General features: G+C 43.2%; 3 non-coding genes across 3 annotated transcripts; all 3 read left to right on the top strand.

The window, feature by feature from the left end:
- The first annotated feature begins 7,379 nt into the window (after positions 1-7,379).
- LOC143730302 (small nucleolar RNA U3) lies at positions 7,380-7,593 on the top strand. Its single transcript, XR_013200511.1, has one exon. It is a non-coding gene; the product is annotated as a small nucleolar RNA U3 (small nucleolar RNA).
- Positions 7,594-9,063: 1,470 nt separating this feature from the next.
- On the top strand, positions 9,064-9,277 carry LOC143729848 (small nucleolar RNA U3). The gene has a single exon (XR_013200107.1). It is a non-coding gene; the product is annotated as a small nucleolar RNA U3 (small nucleolar RNA).
- Positions 9,278-10,746: 1,469 nt separating this feature from the next.
- Positions 10,747-10,960, top strand: LOC143729936 (small nucleolar RNA U3). Its single transcript, XR_013200185.1, has one exon. It is a non-coding gene; the product is annotated as a small nucleolar RNA U3 (small nucleolar RNA).
- The last annotated feature ends 3,438 nt before the right edge of the window (positions 10,961-14,398 follow it).

Raw genomic sequence — 14,398 nt, 5'->3', positions numbered from 1 at the left:
CTGGAACGCTTTGTGGCAGTCCAATATTGGAAAGAGGAGCCCAGAAGAATTGTTATACATAAAGAATTGTTAATGTGTGTGTGACTTATATTAACACTAGAACTACCAAGGCGGTCATTTTGACCGTTTTTGAATTGTACAGTGTAATAACTTTGTTCAAATAAAATACATGTGGCTGTATGACTCTGACTTTTCCTAAATATATGTATATTTTATTCTGACACTGTTATTTTATTAAAATCAGAAAACACAAAACAGTTCTGAGTATTTCTACCTAGAATGGCCATGGCGGTCACTTTGACCGCACGCATTAGATATCATAAAACTTCCGCTACATTTCCCGCCTCTGTAATGAGTGTCCCCGTTGCATAGCAACGATTTGGCTTTTTTTGTTCACGCTATTCCGACGCTAATAAATATTATACAATTGAGCTAACAAAATGTCATCAAAAAGAACAATGACAGCCACAGAGGTTTAAGCCATGCTTAAAATGCTTGACCATGAGGAGTCGGATGGAGGAGCAGATACAGATAGGGACAGCGATGTCTCTTCAACGCATTCTCATCCTTTGGCGGCATATGTGAAGCCATATGACAAAACGGCGAAATACTACGCACATGGCACCCTTTATCGTCAATATAACACGCACTGTGATGGGTAGGTTTAGGTGTGGGGTAGGGTCTGCGTCTCATATTCACGCTAAAGGATGCCAGTCAACTTTATGACGCCTTGGGTTCGCGTGTTATATTCACGCTAAAGGGTGCCATGTGCGTAGTATTTCGCCGTTTTGTCATATGGCGTCACATATGCCGCCAAAGGATGAGAACGGGCTCGTCTCTTGGTCCCTGGACAGTTCATCCAGCGCTGAGAGTGATTCAGATAATGAATTCATTCTCCGTCGAAAAAAGAGCCGGCTGGACATCTCTGATCCTGGAACTGACCTTGTTCCATCGGATAATATTCCAGGTATATTTCTCTTCGCTATCTTTTTATACTTTGCGAGGCAGACTAGCTCAATAATCGTTGTAACGTAACTTCAAAGTAAAGTTATCCATCTCTAACTACCTAATGTAGGCTATAGCTTTACCGATCGGATCGGTTATCATATTCATTTTCCCCTCACACACCCACCACTGTTACCAACGCAAACACGAAACTTTCCTGATGACCGATCCAGTCATTCACATTTTTACGTCAGGCACACACCTCCACCAGCACACACACCTTTTCATTATTATTATTCTATTGCTATTATTATTTGTGAAGCTATTAGAAATAATATGGGCTAATTAGTCCTATCAAGATTATGATTTCATGAACTAAAAAATAATTAGTCTGTTCTGTTCTTTTTTTTTTTTCTTTATCTTTTTTTTTTTTGGCAATAGTGCAAAATCCTGATCCATCAAATGTGCCTTCTGTGCCAAGACAATGCAGTCCGCCACAAGATGACGAGCCTGGCCCAATAAACCCATTTTCAGCCCAAAGGCATGAAACGGCGAAAGACGGCACAGTGTGGACCTATGTAAAGTTGGGTGAAGACAGAGGAAGGCGACAATGCCAAAATGTAATAACAGAAGCGGCAGGCCCCACAGCGCACGCCAAGCGCAATATTGAAGATGCCCTTACAGCCTTTTTGTGTTTGGTGGATGATGGCATGCTGAAACACATCAGGGACTGCACTGTGGCTGAGGCCCATCGAGTCAAGGAGGACAACCTATGGGACAAGACAGTTGAAGAGCTAAAAGCCTTCATTAGTTTAATTTAGTTTTGTGGTGCGCAAGGTGAAAAAGGAATGGATCTGGCGACTTTTTGGTCAGCCGAGTGGGGCTGCGCTTTTTTCAAGGAGACCATGTCCTGAAACAGGTTTCAGGAAATAATGCAAATCCTTCGTTTCGACAGAAGGGAAACCCGACGCACACGCCTGCGAGACAACAAGTTTGCCCTTATGAGTGATGTTTGGGATAAATTTGTCCAAAACGGCATCGCCTGCTACAAGCCTGGTGCCGACATCACTGTGGATGAGCAGCTATTCCCTACAAAATCAAGGTGCAGTTTCATACAGTATATTGCAAACAAACCGGACAAATTCGGAATCAAATTCTGGCTTGCTGCCGATGTCGACACCAAATATATGGTAAACGGTGCGCCTTATCTGGGCAAAGACGAGGAGGCCAGGTCAACGACTTGCAGACAGTGTGGTGCTGAAAATGGTCGAGCCATACCTGGGGAAGGGAAGAAACGTCACCACCGACAATTTTTTACTTCTTTTGAATTGGCAAAGGCACTTCAGGCCAAGAAAACCAGCTTGGTTGGCACGGTAAACAAGAGCAGACGAGAGCTCCCCCCGTGCATAAAGGCGCAAATGCCGCTGTTCAGCACAGAGGTGCTGAAAAGTGGCGATGCAACACTAACCGTGTATCAGGGAAAAAAAAAGAATGTTTGCATCCTCAGCACTGTCCACACAGGTGTTGGCATCACAAGTGGCCAGAAAAGAAAGCCAGAGACGGTAACATACTACAACAAGACCAAGGTAGGAGTAGACATTGTAGATCAAATGGCTAGAAAATATTCAGTAAAAGCTCCCTCCCGTAGATGACCAGTAGCTGTTTTCTACAACATCCTCGACCTGGCTGCAATCAACGCACACATATTGTTCAAGTAGTGCACAAATGAGCAAGTTTCACGGAGGGACTTCATCATGCGACTGGCGAGCGAACTTCGCTCCGACCACATGGGATCAAAAACCTCACAACTGGTACTGCGAGAGCCAGGACCCGGGCAGGAGCAGCAGCAGATGGAGAAAAGGCGTCAGTGCCAAGTAAGGAGGTACTGCAAACAAAATAAAACCAAAGAGACATGTGCCAAATGTCGTAAAGTGGTGTGTGGGAGCTGCACACGAAAGGCGGTGTTTACCTGTGTGGACTGTGCATAAGCGTCAGTGAATGATGCGGGGTGTTTGCGCCGTTCAAATGAGCTTTGGGGAAAACTTTTCAACCTGATTTTGTTCGTTAAGTTTTTTTTTTTTTTTTTTTTTTTACTGAAACTAATAGTTCTAAAGCAGTTTTCTTTTTTAGCTAATGTTCATTTTTTCTTAACCTGTTTTTGTGTACTGTATTGTGCTGCATACTGTCCATGAAAGTTTTTTACAGTGTTTTCAAATGTAGGTAGTGTTTTTGTTATTGTATATATGTTATTTTCCTATAAAAGGCGTTGACCAGCAATCACTCTCTTCAATTCACTAGGTTCTAGAGTGGGCGACAGGGAAACCTGGGCATACCCTAGGGCAGTCTCGAGGTATCACATCTATGAAGAATATTCTATTCAGTGCACACACACCAGCACAGCACACACTCCACGACTCAGGTCAGAAAAGACCACGACACACAGTGAGGACCCTACCACCTAATTGCCCCCTCATCTGCCCCCGGATGCCCATGCCCTGCCAACAAACAACAGAAAAAAAAGGACATTAAAGAGCAGTGTTATACAAAAAAATAACAAAAAATCACATAAATTCAGCAATACAATTCAACCCCAAAAAAATATATAAAAATTCACTGATACAATAATTTTAAAAAATACTCGGTCTCGACTAGTTAAAGAAATAAACCAAAAAAAAGAAACAAACTCAAAACATATCACAAATACAGAGTCATCCCTCGCTGAAAACCGTTCACTTGAAATGGCTCATTGATTGGCTCACTTAGAACGATTCACTTGAAATGGCTCACTTGAATGGCCCGCTTAGGACGGTTCACTTGAAATGGTTCACCTGAATGGTTCACTTGATCGGCCACTCGAGACGACTCACTCGCAACAAAACAACACACACAAAACAGAACCCAAACAGAACAGCAGTTGATGAGGCACAGCGCAAACAAAGTCGTATAGCAAAACACAGGGCAGATAATACTCATTCAGAAGGTAGGTATCGTCTTTGTCGCATGCAACCAAGCACGCTGTCCCAGAATCACCATCCCCAGACTATGCGATAGATGGAGGCGAATGTCTCCGACATGCTCGTTGGCATGAAGCACCGATAAATCGTACACTGTCTCAAATGTCCACATTCAACCCTCCAACCAAGCCCATAGACCCGCCAACAGCACCGCCAGTGGATAAACAGCTTCGGCAAATTTTACGAGCAACACGTTACGCTGAACCCAGCAGAAAGCAGCAGGGCACATAGATGACATCACAACCCCGGATAATGACGCATGCCAAGGAACTGGTAGCTCATGCTCTTATACGCACCGGAACCCTGGCTATTGGTCAAACCTAAAACAAGTGGGAGGGGTGCTAACCCATCCTGCCACAATCTTCCCCTCCCTTTTTGTATCGGCGCCCCGACGATGGACTCAAGCCGGAGCCACCAACATCACTCATGACCAAGGCCTAAACAAGATATCACACAGTGGTTAACTCAGAGCCGACTGCGAACCTACTTCCCATCTCTCCTACAGTCCGGGGAGGATGGTGCACATTTGGATGCCGACCAGCTCCAACTCGGCCTATTCGCCGAGGGCGACAATCCTACTACCCTGGGAGCTAGAAGGCACCGCAGATTTCCTCGCCACGGGTCCCCTGCCATGACGGCTACACGAGAAACACATGAGAATCTGTTACCAGTCCTCTGCCATGATGGCTATACAAGAAACACACGAGAACCTATTACCAGTCCTCTGCCATAACGGCTATACGAAAAACACACAAGAACCTATTACCAGTCCTCTGCCATGATGGCTATACAAGAAACACACGAGAACCTATTACCAGTCCTCTGCCATGATGGCTATACAAGAAACACACGAGAACCTATTACTAGTCCTCTGCCATAACGGCTACACGAGAAACACATGAGAACCTATTACCAGTCCTCTGCCATAACGGCTGCACGAGAAACACACGAGAACCTATTACCAGTCCTCTGCCATAACGGCTGCACGAGAAACACACGAGAACCTATTACCAGTCCTCTGCCATAACTGCTACACGAGAAACACGCGAGGACCTATTACCAGTCCTCTGCCATAACGGCTACACGAGAAACACGCGAGGACCTATAACCAGTCCCCTGCCTCAGGACGATATCGAATCTCCTCTCGGGCCTCCCCCTGCAGGTGGTCAAATACAATGAAAGCTTGTTCAGTGATCCCCATATGTCGTGCCTCTTGCAAGCCCGCGTCTCTTCGACCCATACATCGATACTCATACCGGATTTACCGCTAAATTTTGGGCATCGACGCTCTCGAGGCACAAAAACCAATCATTCCGATGCACTAGCACCAGAAGATTGGGGCCCTACAGGTGGAACAGTCGAAGTACCAGCCCCAGGCACCTGTAGCTGCTGCATCCTAACCTTATCAGCCTTTAACTGGGCTACTAACTCCCGCCACTCCTGTAATTCTTCCTCCATTTCGGATGACAATTAAGTAAACTTACCACCCCGGAGAGGCGCCACCTGTTCCTTACACCAAGCTGCTGTTCTGTTTCCAAAAAAATATAAAAAAAAACATAAAGACAATACAAACACAACAAAAACCTATTATCTCTGACCCAATCCGGTGATAATCCTGCCGACTACACGCCAAAATTTGGCAGGGTGGTGCGGGAGCGGCAGCTCTATTCTATACGACATTGGGTGTAACAACAATTTATACCCACGCTCAAATCAGTTTATTATTTCCGACTACGCCACTTGGGGAATTTCGCCCCAAGAATTTAATATGACATCTAAGCTAAGGCACGCACAGATCCTAACCACAGTTGGAGTCAGAGACATAGGTGATTGAAAACATATATATTTTATTAATTGTTAAAAGACAGTTCTTTTTCTATAAAAGGCGTTGACCAGCAATCACTCTCTTCAATTCACTAGGTTCTAGAGTGGGCGACAGGGAAACCTGGGCATACCCAAGGGCAGTCTCGAGGTATCACATCTATGAAGAATACTCTATTCAGTGCACACACACCAGCACAGCACACACTCCACGACTCAGGTCAGAAAAGACCACGACACACAGTGAGGACCCTACCACCTAATTGCCCCCTCATCTGCCCCCGGATGCCCAGGCCCTTCCAACAAACAACAGAAAAAAAGGACATTAAAGAGCAGTGTTATACAAAAAAATAACAAAAAATCACATAAATTCAGCAATACAATTCAACCACAAAAAAAAAAATATAAATTCACTAATACAATAATTTTCAAAAATACTCGGTCTCGACTAGTTAAAGAAATAAACCAAAAAAAAGAAACAAACTCAAAACATATCACAAATACAGAGTCATCCCTCGCTGAAAACCGTTCACTTGAAATGACTCATTGATTGGCTCACTTAGAACGATTCACTTGAAATGGCTCACTTGAATGGCCCGCTTAGGACGGTTCACTTGAAATGGTTCACCTGAACGGTTCACTTGAACGGGCACTCGAGACGACTCACTCGCAACAAAACAACACACACAAAACAGAACCCAAACAGAACAGCAGTTGATGAGGCACAGCGCAAACAAAGTCGTATAGCGAAACACAGGGCAGATAATACTCATACAGAAAGTAGGTATCGTCCTTGTCGCATGCAACCAAGCACGCTGTCCCAAAATCACCATCCCCAGACTATGTGATAGATGGAGGCGAATGTCTCCGACATGCTCGTTGGCATGAAGCACCGATAAATCGTACACTGTCTCAAATGTCCACATTCAACCCTCCAACCAAGCCCATAGACCCGCCAACAGCACCGACAGTGGATAAACAGCTTTGGCAAATTTTACGAGCAGCATGTTACGCTGAACCCAGCAGAAAGCAGCAGGGCGCATAGATGATGTCACGACCCCGGATAATGACGCATGCCAAGGAACTAGTAGCTCATGCTCTTATACGCACCGGAACCCTGGCCATTGGTCAAACCTAAAACAAGTGGGAGGGGTGCTAACCCATCCTGCCACAAACGGAAAACTTAAAGAGAAGGTTCAAATGTAGTTGTGGCATGACGAAAATGACGTTTAGTACGGCAATATGAACGTCAAAGTATGAGCGGTCAGAATGACCGCAATGGTCGTTCTAGTAGTTATGGAATTCCGGTAGTTCTAGTGTTAAAAGATTTTCTAAATTTGGCTTCAACGAATGAATTACAAAGCATGAAACGGGTAGCTATGCTGCAAAAAAGTATGACATTATGGATTGTTGTTTGTATTCCACATATCTTAACAATATGGCTTCAAAGAGATTGTGGAAGTCCTTTCTGCTTTTGGCTCCGATGTGTGCGCTAAAATGTCACGTAAACTTTAGCGCCTACAAAATTAAACTACGCAAAACCATTTTAGAGGAGAAGCGCAGCAGAATGGAATGGCGATTGAGTTTCTATAAACCCTTAAGACTATATTTTCAGGGATCATTTCTATAGTTCTTTGCTTGGAAATGTGTTTTGAAAGTGCTTGTCTCCCAACCCACGATGAAGAGTCATGATGCTCCTTTCTGAGCATGAATTGGGCACAGAGCAGTGACTTTGGTTGTGAGCTCTGTGTCGTTGATGAGCGTTCTTTATTGCTTTTTGCAATATTGAAGAAAGGAGTATGTTCTGAGTGGTGTTTGGTATTTAAGTCTCATTTTGTAATTGTTTTGTTTTTGCATCTGAAGGTCCTATGCAGCAAACTTTGTTGAAATGCGGAACTGTGTGTTGTCTATGACAGCAGTTGCAAAAAGTGGGTTTTAGAGTAAAGAGTGCTTTGGATACGTGCCCAATTTAAGGTCAGCCATTGCAAGTTTTCTAAGAATGCAATCAATGTCAAGTTTCTGAAGTGCATAAGTTAGCAATTGTTGGTAGGTTTTTGACTTTTTCGTTGGACGTCAGCTCTGTGTCGTTGATGAAGTTTCTGTGTTGCTGTTGTCGAAGTTGAAGAAAGGGGTATGATCTGAGCGTTGTTTGACATTTGTGCCTTTTGAGAAAGTGTATTGTTTTAGAAGCTTTTCTGGAATGCTTTGTGGCAGTCCAATATTGGAAAGAGGAGCCCAGGACCAATGGAGAAGCTCACGGCTAGGAAAAGAAATCAATCGTGAACATTTCCACCTACTCACACTCCAAACCTGGAACCACCCACAGCTGTAGGCAATGATGGCCTAATGGAGGTCACCATAAAATTGAGAACTCTGCTACACTCAAGGTTAGATGGTTTGAAGGACAGAATTCTTCAGTATGAGGTGCTGAAGCACACGTTGGCCAAGAGAGAAACCAGCTGAAGAGTAAGAAGACAGAGTTAGACTTGCAAAATCTTCTTTAATGATGTTGCCTTTCTTCAGTTCTGTCTTCCCCTTTTAAAGTGGCCTAGCATTGTAACAGATGTGTGGAACAAAGCCCGGTTTGTTCATACCACAGCCCGGGAGGAACCTAAGTACCAGTTTAAATTCCTAAGTTCTTGGCTAAATAAAAGATCATTTCTGTTAACCCGGCTCCCATCTCTCTTGTGGTTGTGTTTTGCGGCAGTTTAAACCTCTCCCCGTCTTTGGGCCCGAATCACATTATCCTTTGTATAAAGCATACGTTGTCTCATCCAAGATACAATACAATATCACTGCAAAAACTTGAAATGTTTCCAGCGATGTGGTATTGCATCTCGAATAAGACAGCAGATATGAAAATCAGGTGTTATTGAAAAAACGGGCCTGACACGGGTTCATTTCACATTTCGATGTCAGTCATAGCATGTTTTCTAAGTGCTCAAATTACGTCAGGTTTCTGAAATGTCTACATAAAGAATTGTTAATGTGTGTGTGACTTCTATTAAAAGATTTTCTAAATTTAACTTCAACGAATGAACTACAAAGCATGAAACGGGTAGCTATGCTGCAAAAAAGTATGACATTATGGATTGTTGTTTGTATTCCACATATCTTAACAGTCGGCTTCAAAGAGATTGTGGAAGTCCTTTCTACTTTTGGCTCCGATGTGTGCGCTAAAATTTCACGTAAACTTTAGCGCCTACAAAATTAAACTACGCAAAACCATTTTAGAGGAGAAGCGCAGCAGAATGGAATGGCGATTGAGTTTCTATAAACCCTTAAGACTATATTTTCAGGGATCATTTCTATAGTTCTTTGCTTGGAAATGTGTTTTGAAAGTGCTTGTCTCCCAACCCACGATGAAGAGTCATGATGCTCCTTTCTGAGCATGAATTGGGCACAGAGCAGTGACTTTGGTTGTGAGCTCTGTGTCGTTGATGAGCGTTCTGTATTGCTTTTCACAATATGGAAGAAAGGAGTATGTTCTGAGTGGTGTTTGGTATTAAAGTCTCATTTTGGAATTGTTTTGTTTTTGCATCTGTAGGTCATATGCAGCAAACGTTATTGAAATGTGGAACTGTGTGTTGTCTAAGACAGAGGTTGCAAAAAGTGGATTTTAGAGTAAAGAGTGCTTTGGATATGTGCCCAGTTCGAGGTCAGCCTTTGCAAATTTTCTTTAAATACTATCAATGTCAAGTTTCTGAAATGCCTAAGTTAGCAATTGTTGGTAGGTTTGTGACTTTTTCGTTGGACGTCAGCTCTCTGCAGTTGAAGAAGTTTCTGTGTTGCTGTTGTCGATGTTGAAGAAAGGGGTATGATCTGAGCGTTGTTTGACATTTGTGCCTTTTGAGAAAGTGGATTGTTTTAGAAGCTTTTCTGGAACGCTTTCTGGCAATCCAATATTGGAAAGAGGAGCCCAGACCAATGGAGCAGCTCACGGCTAGGAAAAGACATCAATCATGAAAATTTCCACCTACTCACACTCCAAACATGGAACCACCCACAGCTGTAGGCAATGATGGCCTAATGGAGGTCACCATAAAATTGAGAACTCTGCTACACTCAAGGTTAGATGGTTTGAAGGACAGAATTCTTCAGTATGAGGTGCTGAAGCACACGTTGGCCAAGAGAGAAACCAGCTGAAGAGTAAGAAGACAGAGTTAGACTTGCAAAATCTTCTTTAATGATGTTGCCTTTCTTCAGTTCTGTCTTCCCCTTTTAAAGTGGCCTAGCGTTGTAACAGATGTGTGGAACAAAGCCCGGTTTGTTCATACCACAGCCCGGGAGGAACCTAAGTACCAGTTTAAATTCCTAAGTTCTTGGCTAAATAAAAGATCATTTCTGTTAACCCGGCTCCCATCTCTCTTGTGGTTGTGTTTTGCGGCAGTTTAAACCTCTCCTCGTCTTGGGGCCCGAATCACATTATCCTTTGTATAAAGCATACGTTGTCTCATCCAAGATACAATACAATATCACTGCAAAAACTTGAAATGTTTCCAGCGATGTGGTATTGCATCTCGGATAAGACAGCAGATATGAAAATCAGGTGTTATTGAAAAAACGGGCCTGACACGGGTTCATTTCACATTTCGATGTCAGTCATAGCATGTTTTCTAAGTGCTCAAATTACGTCAGGTTTCTGAAATGTCTACATAAAGAATTGTTAATGTGTGTGTGACTTCTATTAAAAGATTTTCTAAATTTAGCTTCAACGAATGAACTACAAAGCATGAAACGGGTAGCTATGCTGCAAAAAAGTATGACATTATGGATTGTTGTTTGTATTCCACATATCTTAACAGTCGGCTTCAAAGAGATTGTGGAAGTCCTTTCTACTTTTGGCTCCGATGTGTGCGCTAAAATTTCACGTAAACTTTAGCGCCTACAAAATTAAACTACGCAAAACCATTTTAGAGGAGAAGCGCAGCAGAATGGAATGCCAATTGAGTTTCTATAAACCAATAAGACTATATTTTCAGGGATCATTTCTATAGTTCTTTGCATGGAAATGTGTTTCGAAAGTGCTTGTCTCCCAACCCACGATGAAGAGTCATGATGCGCCTTTCTGAACATGAATTGGGCACAGAGCAGTGACTTTGGTTGTGAGCTCTGTGTCGTTGATGAGCGTTCTTTATTGCTTTTTGCAATATTGAAGAAAGGAGTATGTTCTGAGTGGTGTTTGGTATTTAAGTCTCATTTTGTATTTGTTTTGTTTTTGCATCTGTAGGTCCTATGCAGCAAACTTTGTTGAAATGTGGAACTGGGTGTTGTCTATGACAGCAGTTGCAAAAAGTGGGTTTTAGAGTAAAGAGTGCTTTGGATACGTGCCCCATTCAAGGTCAGCCATTGCAAGTTTTCTAAGAATACAATCAATGTCAAGTTTCTGAAGTGCATAAGTTAGCAATTGTTGGTAGGTTTTTGACTTTTTCGTTGGACGTCAGCTCTGTGTCGTTGATGAAGTTTCTGTGTTGCTGTTGTCGATGTTGAAGAAAGGGGTATGATCTGAGCGTTGTTTGACATTTGTGCCTTTTGAGAAAGTGGATTGTTTTAGAAGCTTTTCTGGAACGCTTTGTGGCAGTCCAATATTGGAAAGAGGAGCCCAGAAGAATTGTTATACATAAAGAATTGTTAATGTGTGTGTGACTTATATTAACACTAGAACTACCAAGGCGGTCATTTTGACCGTTTTTGAATTGTACAGTGTAATAACTTTGTTCAAATAAAATACATGTGGCTGTATGACTCTGACTTTTCCTAAATATATGTATATTTTATTCTGACACTGTTATTTTATTAAAATCAGAAAACACAAAACAGTTCTGAGTATTTCTACCTAGAATGGCCATGGCGGTCACTTTGACCGCACGCATTAGATATCATAAAACTTCCGCTACATTTCCCGCCTCTGTAATGAGTGTCCCCGTTGCATAGCAACGATTTGGCTTTTTTTGTTCACGCTATTCCGACGCTAATAAATATTATACAATTGAGCTAACAAAATGTCATCAAAAAGAACAATGACAGCCACAGAGGTTTAAGCCATGCTTAAAATGCTTGACCATGAGGAGTCGGATGGAGGAGCAGATACAGATAGGGACAGCGATGTCTCTTCAACGCATTCTCATCCTTTGGCGGCATATGTGAAGCCATATGACAAAACGGCGAAATACTACGCACATGGCACCCTTTATCGTCAATATAACACGCACTGTGATGGGTAGGTTTAGGTGTGGGGTAGGGTCTGCGTCTCATATTCACGCTAAAGGATGCCAGTCAACTTTATGACGCCTTGGGTTCGCGTGTTATATTCACGCTAAAGGGTGCCATGTGCGTAGTATTTCGCCGTTTTGTCATATGGCGTCACATATGCCGCCAAAGGATGAGAACGGGCTCGTCTCTTGGTCCCTGGACAGTTCATCCAGCGCTGAGAGTGATTCAGATAATGAATTCATTCTCCGTCGAAAAAAGAGCCGGCTGGACATCTCTGATCCTGGAACTGACCTTGTTCCATCGGATAATATTCCAGGTATATTTCTCTTCGCTATCTTTTTATACTTTGCGAGGCAGACTAGCTCAATAATCGTTGTAACGTAACTTCAAAGTAAAGTTATCCATCTCTAACTACCTAATGTAGGCTATAGCTTTACCGATCGGATCGGTTATCATATTCATTTTCCCCTCACACACCCACCACTGTTACCAACGCAAACACGAAACTTTCCTGATGACCGATCCAGTCATTCACATTTTTACGTCAGGCACACACCTCCACCAGCACACACACCTTTTCATTATTATTATTCTATTGCTATTATTATTTGTGAAGCTATTAGAAATAATATGGGCTAATTAGTCCTATCAAGATTATGATTTCATGAACTAAAAAATAATTAGTCTGTTCTGTTCTTTTTTTTTTTCTTTATCTTTTTTTTTTTTGGCAATAGTGCAAAATCCTGATCCATCAAATGTGCCTTCTGTGCCAAGACAATGCAGTCCGCCACAAGATGACGAGCCTGGCCCAATAAACCCATTTTCAGCCCAAAGGCATGAAACGGCGAAAGACGGCACAGTGTGGACCTATGTAAAGTTGGGTGAAGACAGAGGAAGGCGACAATGCCAAAATGTAATAACAGAAGCGGCAGGCCCCACAGCGCACGCCAAGCGCAATATTGAAGATGCCCTTACAGCCTTTTTGTGTTTGGTGGATGATGGCATGCTGAAACACATCAGGGACTGCACTGTGGCTGAGGCCCATCGAGTCAAGGAGGACAACCTATGGGACAAGACAGTTGAAGAGCTAAAAGCCTTCATTAGTTTAATTTAGTTTTGTGGTGCGCAAGGTGAAAAAGGAATGGATCTGGCGACTTTTTGGTCAGCCGAGTGGGGCTGCGCTTTTTTCAAGGAGACCATGTCCTGAAACAGGTTTCAGGAAATAATGCAAATCCTTCGTTTCGACAGAAGGGAAACCCGACGCACACGCCTGCGAGACAACAAGTTTGCCCTTATGAGTGATGTTTGGGATAAATTTGTCCAAAACGGCATCGCCTGCTACAAGCCTGGTGCCGACATCACTGTGGATGAGCAGCTATTCCCTACAAAATCAAGGTGCAGTTTCATACAGTATATTGCAAACAAACCGGACAAATTCGGAATCAAATTCTGGCTTGCTGCCGATGTCGACACCAAATATATGGTAAACGGTGCGCCTTATCTGGGCAAAGACGAGGAGGCCAGGTCAACGACTTGCAGACAGTGTGGTGCTGAAAATGGTCGAGCCATACCTGGGGAAGGGAAGAAACGTCACCACCGACAATTTTTTACTTCTTTTGAATTGGCAAAGGCACTTCAGGCCAAGAAAACCAGCTTGGTTGGCACGGTAAACAAGAGCAGACGAGAGCTCCCCCCGTGCATAAAGGCGCAAATGCCGCTGTTCAGCACAGAGGTGCTGAAAAGTGGCGATGCAACACTAACCGTGTATCAGGGAAAAAAAAAGAATGTTTGCATCCTCAGCACTGTCCACACAGGTGTTGGCATCACAAGTGGCCAGAAAAGAAAGCCAGAGACGGTAACATACTACAACAAGACCAAGGTAGGAGTAGACATTGTAGATCAAATGGCTAGAAAATATTCAGTAAAAGCTCCCTCCCGTAGATGACCAGTAGCTGTTTTCTACAACATCCTCGACCTGGCTGCAATCAACGCACACATATTGTTCAAGTAGTGCACAAATGAGCAAGTTTCACGGAGGGACTTCATCATGCGACTGGCGAGCGAACTTCGCTCCGACCACATGGGATCAAAAACCTCACAACTGGTACTGCGAGAGCCAGGACCCGGGCAGGAGCAGCAGCAGATGGAGAAAAGGCGTCAGTGCCAAGTAAGGAGGTACTGCAAACAAAATAAAACCAAAGAGACATGTGCCAAATGTCGTAAAGTGGTGTGTGGGAGCTGCACACGAAAGGCGGTGTTTACCTGTGTGGACTGTGCATAAGCGTCAGTGAATGATGCGGGGTGTTTGCGCCGTTCAAATGAGCTTTGGGGAAAACTTTTCAACCTGATTTTGTTCGTTAAGTTTTTTTTTTTTTTTTTTTTTTTACTGAAACTAATAGTTCTAA

This window comes from Siphateles boraxobius, unplaced genomic scaffold (genome assembly GCF_051911475.1).
Source record: "Siphateles boraxobius isolate OS27281-9 unplaced genomic scaffold, OSU_SipBor_1 8, whole genome shotgun sequence".
In the NCBI taxonomy this organism is placed as follows: domain Eukaryota; kingdom Metazoa; phylum Chordata; class Actinopteri; order Cypriniformes; family Leuciscidae; genus Siphateles; species Siphateles boraxobius.
The sequence above is the reverse complement of the archived record's forward strand: the minus strand, read 5'-3'. Positions and strand labels throughout refer to the sequence as shown.